This window comes from Camelus ferus, chromosome 3 (assembly GCF_009834535.1).
Source record: "Camelus ferus isolate YT-003-E chromosome 3, BCGSAC_Cfer_1.0, whole genome shotgun sequence".
Taxonomy (NCBI): Eukaryota; Metazoa; Chordata; class Mammalia; order Artiodactyla; family Camelidae; genus Camelus; species Camelus ferus.
This window is the reverse complement of record NC_045698.1, coordinates 110577680-110599930: the sequence shown is the minus strand read 5'-3', so window position 1 is coordinate 110599930 and position 22251 is coordinate 110577680. Positions and strand designations below refer to the sequence as shown.

General features: G+C 42.9%; 1 protein-coding gene and 1 non-coding gene across 7 annotated transcripts in view; both read right to left on the bottom strand.

Moving 5' to 3' along the window:
- Positions 1-22251, bottom strand: part of SGCD (sarcoglycan delta) — an 841450-nt gene that overhangs the window by 344198 nt on the left and 475001 nt on the right. The window contains exons 1-2 of one of the 6 annotated variants that reach the window (XM_032477186.1): positions 21203-21593; positions 273-552 (exon numbers count right to left, since the gene is read on the bottom strand). The exons of 2 other annotated variants lie outside the window; for them this stretch is intronic. The gene's annotated coding sequence lies outside the window, so the exon portion shown is untranslated. Of the gene's footprint in view, positions 1-272; positions 553-21202; positions 21610-22251 lie in introns of those variants that run through there. 3 more of the 6 variants (XM_032477187.1, XM_006176442.3, XM_014552115.2) reach the window with 3 other exon arrangements.
- TRNAV-AAC lies at positions 1927-1998 on the bottom strand. Its single transcript has one exon. It is a non-coding gene; the product is annotated as a tRNA-Val (tRNA).

Below are 22251 nucleotides of genomic sequence, written 5' to 3'. Positions count from 1 at the left end.
CTTTAGGCATCAGTGGAATTCCTTTTGAAAAACCATGTGAGTTCTTACTTAAGGCCAACTGAAATGCTCAGTTAAAACCTATCTAAAAGCTACCTTATTCTCAACACTATCTTAGCGCCAAAATCAGGCCTTACGACGAGTATGGGTTTAAATATGTGTGTGTGGAATGACTAAGCGAAAAAGTGACTGCGTGAATGATGAGCAAATGAATGATTTCCCATCTACGATGAAATGTACTGCCATCTGGGGGTTTAGAAAAATCCAAGACAAACCCCAGGGGGAAGTTCTTGTTTGTATCCTTGCAAATTTCCACTGCAGGCTCAGAGCACCAGGTTCCCAACCAAGCAGTGCACTCCACACGATGAAAGGGTCTCAGTCGTCTGACGCAGCTCCTTCCAACTCCGTGGATCAGGGCTGTGTTGTTACAACACGGGAACACAACAATGTCATCTCTCGCTGGCTTCTCACACAGCAAGATCAATGACAAGAGGGCAAAAAAAGGTCTTACAAGTCTGAAGGAGAGTAGGCCTTTATTTTCCGTGAAATCATATTCTGTAAATCAAAGAAACCATTACAAAATCTTAGAATCCTATTTGCATGGTCCTTTGATTCTAATCAACTAACTTTATGAGTCTGCTGATTTAACATAATCTGAGTCCATACTGGATCTTGTTCCTTTGTCTCTAAGCCTGTGCTCTGTTTCCTGGGCTTAGTCGTGCTAGTTCTGCACCTTTTGTAAAAGAATGTTGCTTATAATCTGAACTATACAGGACAGCCCGTTCTCAAGGCTCTGACCTTTAAGAGTATATAACACTTGCCTGTTGATATAAAGATAAAAAAAAGTTGCAGAAGAGAAAATAACATTTGTCTTGTTGGAGGTTTGCAGGGACACCATGACCTGACCCACGTGGACAGCTGCAAGACAAAGGCTTCTGACACCAAGAAGTTTGCAACAAGCAACCACACCCCATCCCCTTATTAGTACAAAAGGAGCCTGAATTCTGACTTGGGGGAGATGGTTCTCCAGGACGTTAGTCGGCCACCTTCTTGGTCTGCCGGTTTTCTGAATAAAGTCATTATTCTTTGCCCCAACACCTCATCTCCTGATTTACTGGCCTGTTGTGTGGTGAGCAGGAGTTTGGACTCAGTAACATTAAGACCAGAGAAGGTGACCTACTTGGGGATGACAGCGGGGCTTGTGGCAGAGCAAGGGCAAGACTAGTGGTCTCTGACCCCTGTGGTGTGAGGAACAGCGAGAAATTCTTGACACACAAGTGTTCAGAAGCTAGAGTTGCTGCCACCACCCCAGGTGCCTTTTCTCTGACATCTGCCCCAACCAAGGGGGGGGGGGGGGGAGCCTGACATAACTCAGCTATAAAACGGAAATGACATGTTCAATAAATATTTATGAAGCTGTGGATATGAATATCACACATGATTTTTTTTCCCCACAGATTGTTAGAACTTGACCAAACACAGTGATTATCTCCACAAGGGGTTCGCCATTCTGATGCACAACAGAGCTACCTGGAGAGCTTTTAAAAGCATCTACACTCAGGGCAACTAAATAATCATCTCAAGGTAGGACCCAGGCATCAGAATTTTTAAAAGCTCCCCCAGGTAATCCTAAAGCATAGATCTAAATCCTAAGCTGTTGCAAACCACTGATCTAGAACAATGTCTCTCAACAATGACTATGCAGCAGAATCCAAAAGAAAAATTCTTTGGGGCAGCATGTAGCTCAGTGATAGAGTGCGTGCTTAGCATGCACAGCATGCAGGAGGTCCTGGGTTCAATCCCCAGTACCTCCTCTAAAAATAAATAAGCCTAATTACCACCCTCCCCCCCAAAAAAAAACACAAAAGAAAAATTATTTTCCTTACATTTTTTGGGGGGTGGGTAATTAGGTTTGTTTGTTTATTTTAATGGAGGTACTGGGGATTGAACCCAGGATCTCACACATGTTAGGCATGCACTCTACCACTGAGCTATACCCTCTCCCCACCCAAAAAGAACTCTTAACATATATAAAATAAAATTCTGAGCTCTCCAATGGAACTGGAATCATCACAAAGCTCCCCAGTCATTCCAAGCATTTGGGACAACTTACCAAAAAAGAATGGCCTTCATGTTTCTCCCCCATAATACAATCGTTTCGAGATAAAAATCTTGAAATGAATTCTAGCACATATAAAACAGCAAAACAGCAGAGCTCCTCTGCTTAAAGAGGGTTTGGCCACCCTTGAGGCACCTCTGCAGAACCTCTGGACTCCTGGAAACCACTGACTTTGCCTCCCCCAGCCCACGTTTACTGATCAGCCAAGGAGCCGAAAGCCAGGAAGGGGAAGTAGGGACCTTCCAAGTCACATAGGGAATCGGAACCTGAGCAGGGATCAGAATGCGGGTCCTCTGATATACGGTGTCGTGGCCTATTCTGTACGTCGTGAAGGCTCTTGTATCCCCCTGTGCCCCCTGCCTACTTTAGAAGTCACATAAAACAAAACATTCCAGTCTGCAATTCAAGGAAGGAGGGAAGGAAGGGGGAAAGGAGTGAGCTATTTTATAGAAATGATTATACTAGAAAGTGTTGCCAGATCAACAATAACGCAATGGGGACATCTGTTATCAATAATTCTGCTTGGAAAAAGAAAATGTAGATATGCTAGATACATGCATTATTCTAACCAAAAACTGAAACATGCTGAAATAATAACAACAATAAGAGGAAAGACAATCTGCAACCTGTGTTTCTTTTTGGCCCTTCCCAGGTGAAGTTTGCTGTGCAGGGTGAAACTGAACTTTCCTGGTCCTGGACGTGGCCCTGGTAGTATGTTAACAGCGTCATACATTTTTGTAAAATCAACTCAGGTAAGATGTTTTAATTGCAATTAGCTAAGACCCTGTGTTTTTCAACCTCCCTTTAGGCTGGGTAGCTCTGGAGGATTTACAAACATTTTGGAGGTCCAACCAAGAGGAAGCTGAATTGGGGTTCACATAGTTTGGGTACAACGATACATATTTATACGGTTTGCAGACACTTCCCTGTAGAGTTACATTATCACCAGCTCTCCTGGTGCAGGGCTGTCTTCCAGGAAATCTTTCACCCTTGGCACCAACTCACCAAGCATGATGTCATGAACGTACAGGACCCAAGGACACAACACAGTGTTTACATGTCCTATGATGGCCAGCACCAGAAATACGTGATTACTGGGGCTGTTTGAAATTTTTTTAAGTTACCAGTTACATAAGATTCCAAGTGTAGAATTCAATTCTCACTGATACTGAGTCAAAACAGAGATTCTCTCCAGTCAAGAATACACTCAATGCAGCATATAAAATAAATGTTCCACAGTTTTTCTTTTACTGGGGGAATCATGGAAAATAGGATTAATCAGAATTCTTGTGTTCTCAGGTCATGTGCACCGTGTGTCTGCAATCTGCACGTAAAGTTGCATGCTTTTTTTTGCTTCACGACCATCAGTAATTTTTAAAAAACTAAGTATTATTGAAATTGTCATAGGACACAATTATCCTTCTATTGTCTATACAGAAAATGACAGTGTCAAGTAGCTGTCATATGAAGAGGCCATCAAAGGATATGCAAACAAAACTGTATGAAAAATATGTCAGTTAATGAAATGATTAACATTATATTTCTGGATTTTATGGTATGTCAGCTTTTAAAACTTTCTCATTCTTAATACATAGTTGTGTCTTTAATTTGAGTATATGTTTCTTATTTTTTAGTTTTTTTTCCCCTTAAAACAGCCCCACAAATTATTTAAGCTTTAGACCTCACAAAACCTAGATATTCCTCTGGTCCCTCCCCTAAAGGCACCACGTGTACACCCAAACCTCAGCGGAACATCACCCCAAGACATCACTGCTTAGCTGAGCTCAATGCAAGGTCCAATCAGTTACGCTGCACTGGGAGTGACTTTCAGACTTTTGAAGGTACAAGAACCATCCTGGGAAATAACAGATACACATTCAGAGTCTTCACACCAAGGAATAATTCTGTAAGTCTGTGGGTACATCCCAGAAATCTGCATTTTTGACAAGCCCCCAAATTGATTCTGAACATAAGAGGGCTTCAGACCATGTTTCAGGAACACGAATTTACGTCCAACACAGAAAAGCATCCTCGGCCCACCATGTGCCTCCACGTCTGTTACTTCTCCCCAGATTACTCATTTCCCCCATATCCTAAATATAAACATGATCATCTCTCACAGTTCACTGCATCCCTACCCTGGACCTTTTGTTTCCATCATCCTCTTCCAGCAATATCCTGACTACTATGCTCTTTGCAGCCTTTGGTGTCTTGGTTTTTAAATGTGCTCAAATCTTTTCGGCATTAAACAAAATCTTCGCTTAACATTTATAATCCCCTCTACATGTTGCCTTATTTTACTCTCATTGATGATCAACGTTCCCGGTCGTCAATGTCCAAGGTCCTTGGCAAATGTTAGCAATCGCATATTCTCATCTGCCTGCTGAAATGGCCCATTCAAAAATCACTAGCGATGTCCCTGATCAAACTTCAATGCACTTCTCTGAAGGCCCATTTTCCTTGGATCTTCTGAAGCTTTGGGTGTTGCCAACTTCTCCCCATCCCCTGGACAGTTTGTCCCCCTTTGGCCTTCGTGCCACGGCAGGCTCAGGGCTTCTTTCCTATGCGTTTGATCACTGTCTTGTCTTTCCAAACTCTCCTCTCGGTGTCTTCCAAGTTCACGTTATGAGTTAGTGTTCCCTCTCTTCCATCACAGAGACAATATCTAGTGTCACACTTTCATTTTGTACTTTGACGAGAATTAAACTCAACTTACCACTTTCACTCCAGTTTCCATCTCAAAAGGGATCTATCTAAATGTCTTTCACGCACCTACTCCCTGATCAAATAATCACTGATCTTCAGTCAAATTCCATACATGGCGTGAAGGGTCTCAAGATACCACAAGCAAGGAGAATTACCCCTTGCCTTTATGAAGCTCACAGCCTGGGTGGTGGGGGACGATGGAGAGTAAACGTGGAACGTGACAAAATGGACTATGTGAGATCCCCACACTGAAACAGACATGGTGATGTTAAAGGAAGTATCGCCAGGCGGAACAGATTTTATGTGGACTCCTCAAGAGACAAGTCTCTGACAACGCAACATTTACACTGAGACTTGAAGGACAAGAAAAAGACAGCGAAGTTGAGGGCTGGGGCAAACCTGTGTCTCAGGCAGAGGAAGGACAGCAAAGGGAAGGTCCTCAACACAGATAAGGTCTGTGTGACTGGTTGAGATGAGGGAAGCAGAGATGGGCATGAGGTGGGGCTGAGAAGTTGCCTGGAGTCGGATGGTGCTGGGCCTTGGAGATCATAAAAAGAAGTTCATGGTACTTAAAAGTCAGTGAAAACCCATGGCAGAATTTGAAACAAGGGAGTCATAATGTGATTTATAATACTATAGCAGTGCCTTGACCACAATAGGTGCAGAATAAATATTTGGTGTTGGATGTGATTAACAATCTTATTTTCCCTTCCCTCTACCAATTATGCATAAAAATACTCCCCAAAATGGAATAATTTAGCAAAAATGAACCTCAACCAGCATACTATATCCCTAAAAGGCAGCCTTGTGTCTGTAAGGGTGTACCAGGCAGCCGAATTTGAAAAAAATATCTTTCTATCCAAATACACCTTTTCCTTGAGAATCACAAGACAGTAGTATCTTCCATCAGTCTTTGGGGACTTCTTTACATTGTCATACAACATATTTTAGTGATATATGTCATCTCTCTGAACAGATGCCAAAGTCTTCTAAGTATTTGAAACGTCTTTGAATTCTAGTATCACCTAAACAATGAGGGCATGTGCATGCATCTATGTAATTACATGTAATTATACATCTGTATGTATAATTATATATATACGATAGGATACATCATTGGTTCAATAAATGAATAAAAATCAAACCAATGCTAAATAACAAAGCATATCCTCCGGTAATAAGTAAAGAGCTGTAAACTCAGAAGCAAAGGCGTGGAAGCGTACAGAAGCTGCCTCCCTGTCCAAAGGCACACACAACTATACTGATGTTAAGTAGGCTTGACTCCAAAGCATTTCTCTGCTCCTTTCTGAAGCAATTTTCAGTGTTCACCTAGTTACAGACAAACCCAAGTGACTTAAAGATGATCTGTTTTTTCACACAAAACACAATAGGATTATATTTCCCAGGGAACAAATGTAGTGAAACTTTCTGCTGCTTTGTCATTAGATAGGGAGGAACAACCGATGGTCAAGGCAATGCCATAATGTAAAAATCACCCATAATCATGGCTAATTCAGTAGTTGCCAAATATAATAGATCTGGAGTTTACAAAGAAGGACATTCTGGATAGGCCTTTTGGAAGCATGGTTTTGGCTGTAACCTCATGGTCTCACTCATTCAGATGTTCACACCTGAGATCACGTAGTGAAGAGCCAAACCCACAAAGGGACCAGAAAGACCTCCCAGGCAGGGCCACTGCCTTCCCGCTTTTGCACTTCTGTAAAACAGCTTGCTTCTAAGAAAATGAAACTTACCATTGGTTCCCAAAAGCTCACTCATGATTGGTCAATTTCTAACACCTCATTTGCATATGGCACGAAATTAATCGAAAACTAAAACCCTATAAAAGCCTGTGTAAACCTACAGACGGAGTCCAGAGCTTGGAGTGTTAACTCCTCTGGGCCTGCTGGCGTGATAAACCTGAGTTCTCCAACCCTCCGAGTGTCTCTTGGTCTCTCAATGGGATTCAGGTTGCTGTAACAGTAGCATTACAGAATCAAGGCCTTGACACTAGTTTAATGTGGCAATCTCGAGGACAAGGTCCATCTTTATGACTTGCACTTGTCAAGAACTTCCTCTTAGGCTGTGTGGCCCTGAGTCACTTTCTCCAGTGCACACACCACCAAGACCTCAGAGTCCACTCCCCATGAAAGTTTTACCAATGGCCTCACAAGTGCCCAACATCAGTCATGGGAGCTGTCAGATTTGCACAAATCCTATGCCCGCTGTAAAGTCTTCACAAAGATCCTTGAGCCAAGCCCAGCAAAAAGTGGTACCTGGGCCCTGTAGCTGTGGCTCCTCTAATTAGGGAAGTCACAGTATACGTCCAGCCTAAGGCTCAACTACACTGAGCTTCAAAGTGTTGAATCTCATTACTTGACAAGCCTTGGACATTTTTCCACAGAAACTGGCCATCATACTCAAGGGGTCACACTCACGTTCATTCCCTTTCCTCAATCTGTTAGGTACCAAAGAGTTACTAGAAAATCTTGTGTTTCCCTCCTTCCTACATTTTACCAGTTGACACAGGATGATGGAAGGTCTTGGGGCAGAAACACACACAGCTGGCCTGCATCCCAAGGCTGAACACATATTCTAGAACAGCACTGTCCAAAGCCATCACTTTCTGTCTGCAGTCACTGTTTTTGTTTCGGCTGGGTTCTCCTCCAGGAGAAGAACACATGTTTCATTTCTACTCCCAAAATAAAAGAGTTATTGAGACAACAGTTATACTATTTTCATTATCAGTCTGCGGCGCAAGAATGCATAATGTTTTGAGGGATGATTAAAACACAAATCAGTCAACTTTCTCAAGACACATCGATGCTATCTAGTCTCCTGATGATTTTTCTTTGGGGCCTATAAAATTTTATGAGCTGTGATCCACTTTACTAGGAGGGTAGAGCTGAGGACAAGGAGGCACTGGCAGGCATTCTGTCAGTGTTTGCTAGACTCTTTCCAACCATCAGGCATCACATGTTCCATGGGGGGATTTATGGGAGTGCTAATGCGTGCAATCATCTACAGAGTTAAATACCGTTGGGGAAAGAAACATGGACAAGTACAGACCTGGCGAAGAAGAAAATCTCCATCCCAAACTATTTTTTCAACAGAAAAAAAGCAAAAACAAAAAAACAACTTTTGACCATCTACTATGTGCCAGGTACCACAGCAGGTCCTAGAGATACACAGGTCTTTAAAAGCACGAGTAGGGGATTTCATCAAGCTGATATTTTAATGGAAGAGATGGACAATAAACAAGTAAATGGACGAAATCACGAGAACTAAATTTAGGTGGGAGGAAGAAAACAACGAGGGTTCCACAATAGACAGCAGAGGGTGACGCACACAGGTCATGGAAGACCATTCTGAACAAGTGACAACTAAGGTGAGACCTTGAGGTGGAACAAATTTCCCATCGGAGACATAGTAAGCATGTGGGCCTTAAGAGCATGCTCCAGTTAAGCAGGATGGGCCAGCAGAGTGAGCACTGAAGGAGCTCAGAGGAAAGGGGGAAGTGAAGGGTCTGGAGAGAGAGGCTGTGGACTAACTATACTCCGCCTTACAAGTGACAGCAAGAGTAAAGGATCAATATGGCTAGATTAATAATGAAATTAACTTATTCAGAGATAAGACAAGTGATACACATCAAATGAGCTGGTGTTTGTTGACGATGCCACAGCTGCATGTGACAATTTCCAGAACATTTAAAAGTCAACATGAACTACATCACTGTTTACAACTGTGACCAGTTTATATAAATAACAGGGAAAACGTTCTTACACAGGTTCATTACAGTTTCTAGAGTTTGTTGTGAATCGGAGTCATTTTGGACTCTCTTGGCATGTAAATGGTTTTCCATTAGCCATGTTAATTGTGAGGTCTCAGATTTAAAACCATCTGCTTTCCAGAATTGTTTTCATTCAGCCACCCGTACAAGGCATTAGTCTTGGACCGCTAATGTTTGGCACAATTTTGACAATCATAACAGACTCCTCACTTTTAGCTTTGACATCATGATCAACAGTTATTTTCCCTTGTAAAATTCATCCGGGGAAGTAAATGCTGATGTATGTGAAATGGGCCAGGAATGCCATGTTCTACTTAAACAAATATTTGGATAAATTTAAAATTAGGTATTACATCTTTTAGTCTTCTAAGAATTGGAATACATAAGTTCTGAACAATCCTTACTGAAAAAATTAGACAACTGCGTGTTTTTAAAAGAGCCATAGAACATACAGTTAAGGAAGTCTCTTTTTCATTCACAAGCCCACCCTTTCCATAGAGGCAATTATTCCAGCTTTTTTCTTATCCTTATAGAAATAGTCAATATATTTACAGGCTTAACTGGATACATACATTCAAGTCATACATACACGCGTATTTAAGTTTTTCTTTCTTACACAAAGAAGGGCCTATTTTCCACTCTTAACTATTCCCAATCTAAGTTGGTCGACTTAGTATAGCTTAGTGACAGTCCCAGGAAAACATATAGAATTCTGTCTTTCTAAGCTAGTCTTAAATTATATGCATACATGACATTTAACTTAACCAACTCCTTCATAGTGAACATTGAGGCTGTTTCTGGTAATCTTCTGATACCAATGCTTATTTAAACAATAAACATTTATTGGGTATTACAGTGTGCTGGCACTAGACATTCAGCCATACGAGACAAGAGTTCCCACCTCTTGGACCTTCCATTTCAGTGGAGGAAATGATAAAGCAGATAAACAAACATCTAACTTGTCATACATATTATTGGGAGAAGTCTTATGATGATAAAAGAAAAGTGGCAGAAGGGGACAGGCAGTGACTGGGGAGGCTCCTGTCTGTAAGACAGTCAAGGGAAGTAAAGCAAGAGGACATCTCAGGGAGCATTCCAGTGAGAGGAACCAGTACCCGCAGATGCAAAGGCCCTGAGGTGGGGCTCCCCTCGCATGTTTGAGGGACAGTGGAGTAGATCAGAGCAAACAAGGGGGAGAGTGTTTGGAAATAAGCCCTGAAGTGCAGGCAGAAGGGGTGCACATGGGGTCTGACAAGCCACAGTGAAACCATAGGTATGACACTGATTGTGGCAGTAACTCTCAGAATCTCAGAGAACTGAGGCACAGGAGTGATCAGATTTCCACTGTGGAATCACTCTCACTGTTCTCAGGGATCGAACAGCTGCAGGGGCTGAGAATGCCAGTAGATACAGTGAGGTGTCACCTCACACCAGTCAGAATGTTCGTCATTCAAAAGTCCTCAAACAGTAAATGCTGGAGAGGCTGTGGAGAAAAGGGAACCCTCCTACACTGCTGGTGGGAATGCAGTTTGGTGCAGCCACTGTGGAAAACAGGATGGAGATTCCTCAAAAGACTAGGAACAGACTTACCATATGACCCAGGAATCCTGCTCCTGGGCATATATCCAGAGGGAACTCTAATTCAAAAAGATACATGCACCCCAATGTTCACAGCAGCACTATATACAATAGCCAAGACATGGAAACAACCCAAATGTCCATCAACAAAAGACTGGATAAAGAAGATGTGGTACATTTATACAATGGAATACCACTCAGCCATAAAAAATGATAAAATAATGCTATTTGCAGCAACATGGATGGACCTGGAGATTGTCATTCTAAGTGAAGTAAGCCAGAAAGAGAAAGAAAAATACAGTATGGTATTACCTATATGTGGCATGTAAAAAAAAGGACACAAATTAACTTATTTACAAAACATAAACAGACTCACAGATGTAGAGAACAAACTTATATTTGCCACAGGTGGAAAAGTGGGTATGGTGGAGGGATAAATTAGGAGTGCAGGATTTTCAGACACTAACTACTGTATATAAAATAGATAAATAGCAAGATCCTTCTGTGTAGCACAGAAAACTATTTTCAGTATCTTGTAATAGCCTATAATGGAAAAGAATAAGAAAAGGATTATATGTGTGTTTGTGTGTGTATGTAACTGAATCACTATGCTGTACACCAACTTAAATTTTAAATTCAATTTAAAAAAAGAGAATGCTAGTAGAGAAACCAGGGGTCTGTGACTCCTGCAGTCGCCCAGAGAGAGGTGACGGTAGCCCAGATTAGGGTAGAGGCTGAGTGAGAAGGTGGCCAGTTGCTGTACTTGGAATCTATCTGGAAAGGAGAGCTAAAAGGATCGGATGCTTCCCGAGACACAGGGTGTGTGCGAGTCAAGGGCAGGACTCAAGGAGAATGCCAAGGTTCTGGCAGGAGCAGCTGGGTGAACGGTGGGACCACTTATCAGGATGGGGAGTGTGGGGAGAACAGTAGGCGCGCGGGGCAGGGGGCAAATGGATCCACGTGCAGAGGGGTGAGAGAGGGCTCTGTTCAGCCACGCTGACGTTGAAATGCAGAGAAGAATCCACGGGGGTGGTGTCACAAAGGCACTTAGAAATGAATCTGTAATTCAGGGGGAAGACTGGGCTTAGAAATGAAATGTTTAAGTCTTCTGCATCTGAGTGTTATTTAAAGCCCCAGGAATGAAGCACATCCAAATATTCCTGTTAGAGAAGCCCTGAGAAACTGGATTCCTTGGTCAAGGGTGTGTGTGTGTGTGATTATAGATACTGTTAACTAACGTTCTCCTCCAAAGTGCAATGTGCCTTATCTTTAAATTCAAAATACTTATCTCTGATGAATTAGAAGATATTTCATTATAATTATGAACATTCATTCCCACTGTGCTAGAGATTTAGATGTGTGAGGTGTCAGCTGAGGTCGTTTCAGACAAACATATTTGTGAGACACACAGACATGCTGCTACGAGGCATCATCAGCTACATTAGCTCATATGTTCCTGACAACACTCTGGGAGATCAATATTATTAAACCTGTTTCATAGATTAAGATACTGAGGTCCTAAGGAATGAAGGGATCCTAACTAGTAAGTTGTTTAGGGTCTGGGCTCAGACTCAGGCCCAATTTTCTTTCCATTACACACAGAAAGGGGCAAAGAGTTAGCTTTCCCCGAATAAGACGCAAGGTATCCCAAATGACCATTTAGGTGAAACCACAGATCCCTGATTCCATGGCAGTGGCGGGAGGCACTGATGGGAGAGACAGACAACACACATGAAAACTATCTTTGAAACTTACATTACAAGAGAATGGGTGCTATTGGTAAAAAACAAACAAACAAAGACAGGAAAAGGGGCAGCAGCAGTGCTAAGGGGTGGAGAGCACAGCGGGTTCACATTTTAAAAGCATGAGAAAGGCTGACTTCATGGAGAAAGTAACATCTGAGCAGACTTGAAGGAACCTTGAGAGTCACAGAAGACTTGGATCTCAGAAAACTCAGACATCATTCTAAATGTGGTCTTGATGTCGCAAGTTGGGAACCAGGAAAGAATATAAACTGAACATCCTGAACGGGAAAAATAATTTCAAACACGGACAGCAAATTTAATAGTGTCACTTTCACATGCAAAGGACACCATGTGTAGCCATCGTGGCCTCGTCTGTGACCAGCTTGCTAAATAGAAACGACAGATCCTTTTCAGCAAACCAGCTACCCTGTGTTGTAGAAATCCAGTGCTTCTTAAATCTCCACAAATAATTCTGACCAGAATCAGATGGTGACAATTGTAGTCGAGCCACCACAGCTCTTCTGTGACTTGGGGACCAAGCTGTGCAGTAACATAATAATGAACATGACTCAAACACTTAAGATCAGAGAATGTGACCCAAAGCTTGAAGGGAACGTGGACAATACACAACTCAAGTCATTATTTAACAGATGTGAAAACCAGGTTCATGGAGGTGAAGTGACTTCATTAAGGTCAGAGAGTGACTTAGTCTTAAGACCAAAGTCCGCTAACCTGGAAACCAGTATGTTTCCCACAAATTCCAGACTCTGGTCTTCTCAACTTAAACTCCTGTTTGACATACTTTCATCAACCACCATACATACGCCTTTTGAACAATACCCAAAGGCAAATCACAACAAAGCCACGTTTCCTAACACAAAGAATGTAAAACTCATGAGAAATATTTGCATAAGGGTTACCATGTGCCAGACACTGTTCTAAATGCTATACTGAACTTACTGAATCCTCACAGACATATAATTATGAAGCAGTGCTGTAACTATCCCAATTTTACAGTTGAGGCAATTGAGAAACAGAGAGGTTAAGTAACCTAGCCAAGGTCACTCAGCTTGTTAAAGACACAGCAAGAATTTGAACCGAGAGTGCCTGGCTGAAAAATATATTCTAATTCTTGTGTTAAATGCTTCCAGATGTGTGTGCATACTTACTCAGAACAGTGTGATGACTAATTAAAAACGTTTTGGTAGCTGTTTTAGCTCGAATTTCTCAACATGGATATTACTTTAAGGAAATTCTTCATATAATTTTGAGCAACTACTGTATTTCAGCCATGGTGGTGCATGTTACTCTAAGTGCAGGCATTTTTTCCCCCAGGCAATAAGCCATCCTGGACATGTCTCTGAAGCCCATAAATTTTTATAGCATCATGAAAAACAGCTACAACAAATTAGGCACATCTTTCTGTAGTGATTCAATAGTTCCATAAAATTAGCATTGATCCAGTAGATTCTCCCTTGACAACTGGCTTTGGCAAAGAGCTTTAGCTATTACCTGTGTTCTCAAATGCCTGCCGTGAAATCTGTGGTCTGAAAGGACAAACTCTTCATCTCATTTTTAGTCATGTCATTTCTTTTTTTTTTTTTAAATCAAAGTGTCCAGAAACAAGCAGGATAAAAATAGCTACAAGTTATCATGCACTCTGCTAAGCACCTGGCACACCTTCACATATGTCTGTATGTGCACATGCACCCATGTATATATGCGTTCTGAGGTGTAACTTACTCCCAGTGAAATACGCTGATATTAACTGTGTAGCTCAAGTTACACAAAGCTGTACATCTGTATAAAGCATATTCAATCAAGATAGGGAACACGGTACACCAGAAATTAACACAACAGTGTAAATCCATGACACTAAAATAAAAAAAATATGAAAAAAAAAAAAAGGGAATGTTTCCATCACCCTAGAAAGTTTCCTCATGCCCCTTCCTACTCAATTCCCAGCCCCAGGGCAGTGACTGTTCTGATTTCTATCACATTTAAAACTTTTAATCCCATGTTCAATTCTATGAGGTGGTGATTCCAAGGAACGTGTAACTCTGAGACCTGTGCTCTTGGTCACCACACTGCTGCACTGCATTTCTTCATAGAAGATACTTACTTCGCCTGTCGCAACAGTGCCCTGCGAGGGAACTAAGTTACAATGTCCTAACGTCTCTCTTAATGGTATATATGGACCACACTGGAAAGAATTGAAAACACAGTCACTTAAGTCAGTCACTTTCTATAGTCTGCGGTTCAGATGAGAAACCCTACTGAGAACTTACTGATGTCAGATCAGGTAGGTGAGGTCAGTAAATGAAGTGGACACGTGCCCTTTCTGAGGACCAGGCACTGGCCAGAACCCCCACCTTGACCATGGCGAACAGCTACATGGTGAGAAAACAGGCCAGGGATGCCCTTCTTCAGCTTTTCTAGATAACCTAGATAATCCGAATTTGTACCTATCATCTCACTATACGTAAGTGCTTTGTAAGTAACTCAATTTTTTAAAAAACACTTCACAAGTCAAAATGTGTCCACAGGTCAGCCCTCGGGGTTGCCAGTTTGTGACCTGCTGTTTGCTTCCTTGGCCTGGGAAACACCTCTGTCAGCAACAGAAGGGAGGCCGAGAAGCTCTGAAGGTCACAGCCAGCCTAGGAGGTGATGTTTGTCATTACACAGTAACAGTTCTGCTGTCAAGACTCTGGTCTGTCTCTGACACTCCTGCCCACTGAGGGAAGCAGATGACTTTGGTAAACATCCCGATCAAACAGGAGAGAAGAGAGAAACTGGCAACAGAGTAAAAACCTAGAGGGAAAGAGCCAGGAAGAGGACAGAGCATGAGAGAGGAGAGAGGACGATGACAGGTGAGAGCAGGAAGGAAAGGGCAGTGCGGCCCTGCTCCTCACCACTTCTCGACTTTAAGCATCTTCTTTTGCTGACGATGCTGGCGCAGGACCACACACTGTTCAGAGTTGGGACAACAGTGAATGATTGGCCTGGAGAAAGGAGCTCCCCGGATGTTTACATACCTTTGAATTCCATGAACAGTTTCAGTGCTTAAATATTTTGATTCTGGGAAATAGCTGCAGGGTTTCCGGGAATTCCGAAATGTATTATCTGGAAGTCAGGGAGCTCACAAGGGAGTCCGGTCCCAGCACCCCGGCGAGGAAACGTGGTCCCAACACGGAGGGAGTTTCCAATCCCCGGCAACAGAGGTTCTATCAGAAAACTGTGCTCCTTTACTAGGGACCACGGCGTTATCGATTAAAAAGAAGAATAAAGCCACAGCTTCCATGTCCACCTACACATCTGGGGCTCCATTAGGACAACCATCAGCAAAGATTTTGAGCAAACTCACCTTATGGGATGCACACACTCAGTGAACTGCGGTGACACGGTCCTCCCCCGCTGTAGACCTATCTAGCATGCACATCAGGCCACAGTTTCCTTTAGATAAATAAAGGTGACTCCCATTTGGCAAAAGGAATTTGAAACAATAAGAAAGACAACTGCCTTTCTGTGTGGCAGCAAAGATGAAAGAAAAAGGATCATGGAATCTGCAGAGAAATTAAGGCAACATAGAAAAAGGAACCTGGATCACTCAGCGTGAAACATTCTCTCCTCCACTCCTGTCTCGATGCTTCATTTTTTTCCTTTTGATCCGCCTAGTTCATTCTTTGTCAGTTTGCCTCACGCTGTCTGAGTTCATATTAAGTATATACAGCAAGATACTTCAGTCCTTACAGTATGCAAGGCTCCACGCTGAGTGTCTCCTAGCATAGTCTCACAGCACACTACGAGGCAGATGCCCTCACATCCAATTCAAAGATGATAAAACTGTGGCTGATGCAGAGGATGTAACTTGTCCAAGGTCACACAGCCAGGGTCATGGTCCAGGTCTGTGTGCCTCGGAGCCTGGGCTCACTTCACTATATAATCATTTTCCTTCTGCTCCAAGTCTCTTCCACCTTCCACTCTGGTTTCTTCTTGTGCTGCTCCGCCCTGACAACACCCTCCTCCCCTTCAGGTAACAGACACATGGTGTCCTGTGCATGGAACATCCACTTGTCAGATGACAGAACTGAGTTCAGGGACCAATATTTTCGTCAGGAGGAGGTGACCTGGGATGTTTTCAGAGCAGGGTAAAGAAAAGAGTGTAGGAAAAGATGAGGGATAGATGAAATAATTCAAGACATTCATAAAGAAATGGGAGAGCTTTAGAATGACAAAAACCATAGAAAGGGAGAAAGAGGCAACAGCTTATAGCCATCTGATCCCATTTCACAGATGGGAAGACTGGCATTCAGCTCTTAGTGGACTCAGGTCCTATCCCATGATTTCTGACCACCTCTACCTTTACCCCTTCTCTTCACCTCACTTCTGCACCAAGTACCCCTACCACTTTCATATGTGACTAAAGAGAGTGTGACAATGGCCAAGGGTTACAGAGATGCAAATCTGGCCCAGGCTAAGGAGGCTTGAGATAAAAACAACACCCCAAGCTGCCTCACATTGCAGTGAGGTTCTCCACTGCCGTCACATCTGCTGACATCTGTCAGCGATGCTATAAATGGCATTCTTATGGTGGATGCTAATTTAGCCACAAGTGTTAAACTCAGTTCTCTGGATCAGCATCTAGCTGGCTTCCAGAGAAGCACTTGGGGAGCTTTTAAAAGGAGAGGGATTCCCCAACTCTAATCTCAGAAATTCTGATTCAGAATGTTTTGAGAAACCATGGAACCAGGTGATTTCTGAGGGCCCTTCTAACTATAAGACTCTATTTTGTCCCTTTCTCTAGCATGGCTTCTGAAGTATCACTCAGCGGTCATTACTAAGCCAACACAGGTCACACGTAGTCCACACCAGACTCAGAGTCAAGGAGTAAGAAACACTGCCATTGTCTCCAAATGCCTGCATTCTTCAGGTGGGTAATGTGTCTTTTCTGGTCTCAGTGTTCACTCCTTAAAAACAGAAGAAATGGACTGTTAGAACTTATTCCACACACAGAGGGTGACATGTGACTGGTCTCCACCCATTGTGGTAAAGTAATTGCACGGGGCCAGTAGGCATACGACCCAGTGCTGGGTGTGTAAACATGAGGGGAAGTCTGTGTGGGAGGGGATCCCTTCCTGATAAAAGGGGCAAAGGCTCATGAGGAGGAGTATTCTCCTCCTTCATATCCACCCAACTCTGTCCTCGCTTGAACACGATACATGGAGATAAGCGTGTAAAGTTGAGCTCAAGAGCTAAGGACGGTGGAGCAGAAAGGGATCTTTGGTGTCTGAGGACATTGCTCAGCTGCTACATCAGTCCTGGACTGTCCAGGTGTGGTCCACATGTGTGTGCACAAAAGTAAGGCCTTACACAGTCAGAATTTTATGAGCAGAGTTTCTGTTACTTGCAGCCAAATGCAATCTTCACTGATGCAGCATTGGAACTCTCTTTTCAAATGAAATATCCTGAAAAAATCCCAATATATGAAACAGATAAAAGTGGCTGGCGATTTAGAAAAGTGTACAAAGTGTTTCCAGGGCCATTCCTCCCTAGATCCCTGCAGGGGTTCTTCCATGGAACCAGAACTGGCCAAAATCAGTATGTCTTAAGGGAGAGTCTCCAAGACACCAGGGACCCTCAGATCTTCTCAGGGCCTCTCAGCGTTTTCTGCCAAGTTTTTTCTTATATTTCTCCTTTTTTCCCTTCTGAAGTCCTTATTTTATTTACACAAATTTTGTCCTAGGATTCATATATCCAACTCATAACCAATGGCTACCACTACACAGTGCTGGGGTCTGCATTTGTCTTCAGCGTCCAATCACATTGGCAACAATTGATTTGATTCAAATCGTTAAGAACAGAGGAAGGAGCAGAGTGTGATATAACATAAAATGGCACCTTCCTTCAAGGAGCAGATCAAAAGACATCATGGCATGCAAATTAAGGGAGATTAGGAGAGAAAAAAAGTCACGGAATAATCAGTGTGTGTTCAGGATATCAGAGTATGAGTGTCTAAGATCAAAATAATCTCCAGATAACTGTAGCCCCACGTTCATGGTGTAAGCCGTATTAAATTCCAGGAAAGCATCCTCTACATAAGAAACCAGTGTTGAAAATCTAAATATTATTAGTGCCATTCGCAGCAACATGAATGGACTTGGAGAATGTCATTCTAAGTGAAGTAAGCCAGAAAGAGAAAGAAAAATACCATATTGTATCACTCATGTGTGGAATAAAAAAAAAAAAAAAAGGTCAAACGAACTTATTTACAAAACAGAAACAGACTCACAGACAGAAAACAAACTTACAGTTACGGAGGTGGGGGGAAGAGTGTGGGAAGGGATAAACTGGGAGTTTGAGATTTGCATATAGTAACTAATATATATGAAATAGATAAACAACAAGTTTATACTGTATAGCACAGGGAACTATATTCAATACCTTGTAGTAACTTACAGTGAAAAAGAATATGAAATGAATATATGTATGTTTCTATATGACTGAAGCACTGTGCTGTACACCAGAAACTGACACATTGTAAACTGACTATACGTCAATAAAAATATATCAAAAATTAAATACTTTTCTCTGTATTTAATTCATAAATTTGCTTTAGTGTGACAGCTGTTTAAGAATGATTAAAATTGAGAGGTAATAGCTAGGTGGGTGTTTTTGGTTTGTACATATGTGAATGGCAGTATAATAAAAATTGTTAAATCAACAACATGGAGATGGATCTCTTCCCCCAACCTTGTTAAAAGGGGTCTAAGGGGTCTTTATGTTACTCAAACTCAAGAAATTCTGTATTACTGGATGGCCCTAATCCCTTCCAGATGGTCAAATGCAGGATTCCATGAACCTCCTTACCTTATGAAACTAATACTAAACACTTTCACCAACAATGTGGTACATGCCCTTGGAGATGTTTTTAAAATTAAAAAAAAATAATAATAAAGTAAATAAATTCATTCATTAAAATAAAGCATATGTATCATTTCATATCCTTCTCAAAAGTGTCTTAATAATGAGGTGTCCACGGGCAGGGCCCAGACAAACTGTGCGGACTTCTAGCCCTCACCCATCTCCACCTGGTCCCTTCACTCAACACTCCCAGCAGGAATATCTCTGGACGGAACAACTATGGGTTAAAAATAAGGCCTTAAGAGCCTGCTCCCTCCTGGCTTAGGAAATCTGAACCCGTGGGCAATGCCCTTCTTACAAAATGTGTTTTCTGATTACTTCCAGAAGGCACAGCAGGGCAGTCTGACCATGGGCTCTTCTATTAGGAAGAGAGTAAAACAGTTCTCTCCACTGAGGCCTTGGTTTCGCCTCCAACTGGAACAAATCAGTGCCTGAGGGCTTCGCTGTTCTAGTATGTGTGTTTCACTCCTGTGCACAGGTCCCGTCCCCCCCCCCCCCCCCGCTGCCTCGTGTGTGGTGTGGCCATCCCTCCCTCCTTGTAGCCTGTACCTCCGCCCTGGATTTCTTCTCCTCCACCTTCCCACCTCCTTTTTTTTTTTTTTTTTCTTTCTTTGCAAATGTCAAGGGAGCTTGATTTTCTCCTCTTACGCGTCTAAAAGAGGCAAGCTGTAGAGCTCCTTCCAAGTTCAGGCAATGCTGTTCGTACCCCTGCCACCTGAAGCTGCTGTTTCACGGCTGCTCTGCTCAAAGCCTGGCGAGCGCTAAATTTAGAGGAGTGTGACATTAGCGCTCACAGAGTCTCCTTTTTCACTGTTGGTGCGCTGGGCTGCGGTTCACGTTGGCTCCTAATCTGTCTTGGCATCTTGCTCACTCAGTAGGCAATACGAGTGCTGTCAAAGTGCCTCCTTTCTTGTCCCACGTCCAGCAGTTCCCAAACTCTCCCCATTCCAAACCAACCCAAAGAGGAGGTTCATGACGAGGATATGTGTGTGGATGTCTTAGGAGACGAATCCCAGCCGCCAGTCATTCCCCAACTCCTTCCTTTAAGTGCAAAACTATGGAGAAAGTGAAATTGCTGGCCGAGAGGGCTGACCTCCTACCAACAAAACACAATGCCTGCCCAGTTATCCTGGGTCTTACACCAACAAAATAAGACAAAGTCCAGCCCCTTGACCCTTTATTCACCCATTAATCAGCTACTTGTTGAGAGATCTTAAAACTGAAGTAAACACACACCTGTTTTTACAGAGGTCCACCCTATAGATGGACCACTCTTTTGCTCTTCAAGAAGTAGCCAAGAGTCCATTCATCCATCTGTTTCCCCAGCCAGACTCTTGGCCAAGCCCCCTCTGGAAAACACCACTGCTGTCACTGATTGCTCCTCCAGCAGTCACAAAGCTGTCGTGAGATTTAGCCCAGCTGTTTCTGAGCTGAACCAGTTTCTTAAACGCAATTATATTACATTGTGCATTTTCCAAATGCTAAGCTTTGAATAAGGGGAAGCTTTCATGGCGGGGGTGGGTAAAAACCTACACTGCATTATAGCTGATAGATATGAAAATATGATTATAGCTGATAGATATTGTTTAAAATTTTATTTTTTTACAAAAGCACTCTTTTCAGGAAGGGGTAAAATGCAATAAATCAATGAAATAAAATTCCCACTATTAGGTCTCTATCTTTTAACAGTGATTTTAAGTAAATTACTGTTTTGTGTTACTCCTAAGTTGTCTATATTTCATACAATATAAGAGTATTTTTTGACAGATGGACTGCCGGTTACTTGTTCAACTCAGAAAAGTTGAAAATGATGATAGAAACAGAATTACAAATGTAGATCCAGCATATTTCTAGGCAAATATATCACTGGGCTCCTTAATGACAGTCAAAATCCCACATAATAATAAAAGGTGCCAGGAACTTGTACGCATTTATCTGTTTCGACATTCTGAAAGTGTAATCCAAAATAGAAACTTCAAACTCCGATTCCCTCCTAAAACAAGAGCCAACTTCAGCTAAAAATGCCCGTCTCCAAACTCTCAGGAAGCAAAGAACACAGTTTCATCTAAAATGATCTTCCCTGCCCACGGACTGTCCTTTCATGTAGAAAAGTCACAGAAAGTTGGAGCAGGGTCAGAGCACAAGAGTTCACGTACTTTTCTCTTTCACAAGCATATTGCCAGCCAAATCCTAACTTTCCAAAGTGACTCTGCCCAGCTGAAAATCAGATCTGGGAGGGGGCTGGGGACAGAAAGCTCACAAGCCCACACCAAATGTTTAAGTGATGGAGTTCTAACTTGTTCGCACACCCCCCCCAACCGTACCCCCGAAATGCAGAGTACTTACCAACAAACAGCAGGCTTAGAAAGTGAAGGGAAAGCGTGGACATGCAAGAATGAGCAGTCCCCTACCTCTCTGGTCTGCTGCACAAAGCGGCTGGCTGGTGAAAATCACCCACGGTCCGGGCGAGCGCGGAGAGGCTGGAAGGGGGCGGCCCTCGGCCGGCCGGGGGGTGAGCAGGCCCAGCCCGTGCTCAGAAGCTGCCCCAGTCAGATTTTCCAGCTGGAGACTTGCAGCCAAGTCCCTGCCCATGCCTGAAGAATTTCCTGAACAGCATTCCCGTTCTTTTTCTGACTGCTTTGAAACCGTACTCTGTGCTTCAATACGGCTTTGTCAGGCCAACTCTCAGCTACTGGGCTGCCTCCAGCTCTCAATGGGAAACACATGTGTCAAGCACAGACTCACTACCCTGCATCCATGCCCGTGGCGTCTACTGGGCTCACGCTCACGACCACAAAGCGAACAGCTTCTAGAACCAGTTCTGCTTTCTCGGCCCTTCTCCACCCAGCTTGCCCCTGCTCTGTGGTGCTAGATCCTGGAGCTCAGTCTTCTCTTCCTTAAGCTCATCCCTGCCCCCATTTAACTGGCTCCGTCTGCTCACAGTCCCCAGCTGACCCCTGTAACTCCCCTGGAGCTCTCACCCTGATAAGGAGCCTATTACAGCTGAGAGATGGGCATTCTAATTGGATCTCCCCTACCTGCCTGATACCTCTGTCTTTGCTCAAAATTTCAATTGCTGGAGGGGAAACCATATTTTTAGCATTTCCAGACTGGTTCAGGACTTCAGAGTTGTCCCCCCATCCTGATGTGTGCATCTCTTGCTGCTGCACCTAAAAATAATGCAGTTATTTCACAGGCACTTTTGTGGCTCTTTGCTTTATAACTGTGCTAGTGCAAAAAAAAAAAGTAATGTTTTGCAGGCTGTTGCAATGTGTGGTTACAGGAAGCAGCGAGAAAAGACTGCACCTTTAATCAAAATGGGTCCTAATTGTATGTACCTGTGATTTTCTTCTGGCTGCCGCTTCACCAAGATATCCCATGTACATTCTGCTGGA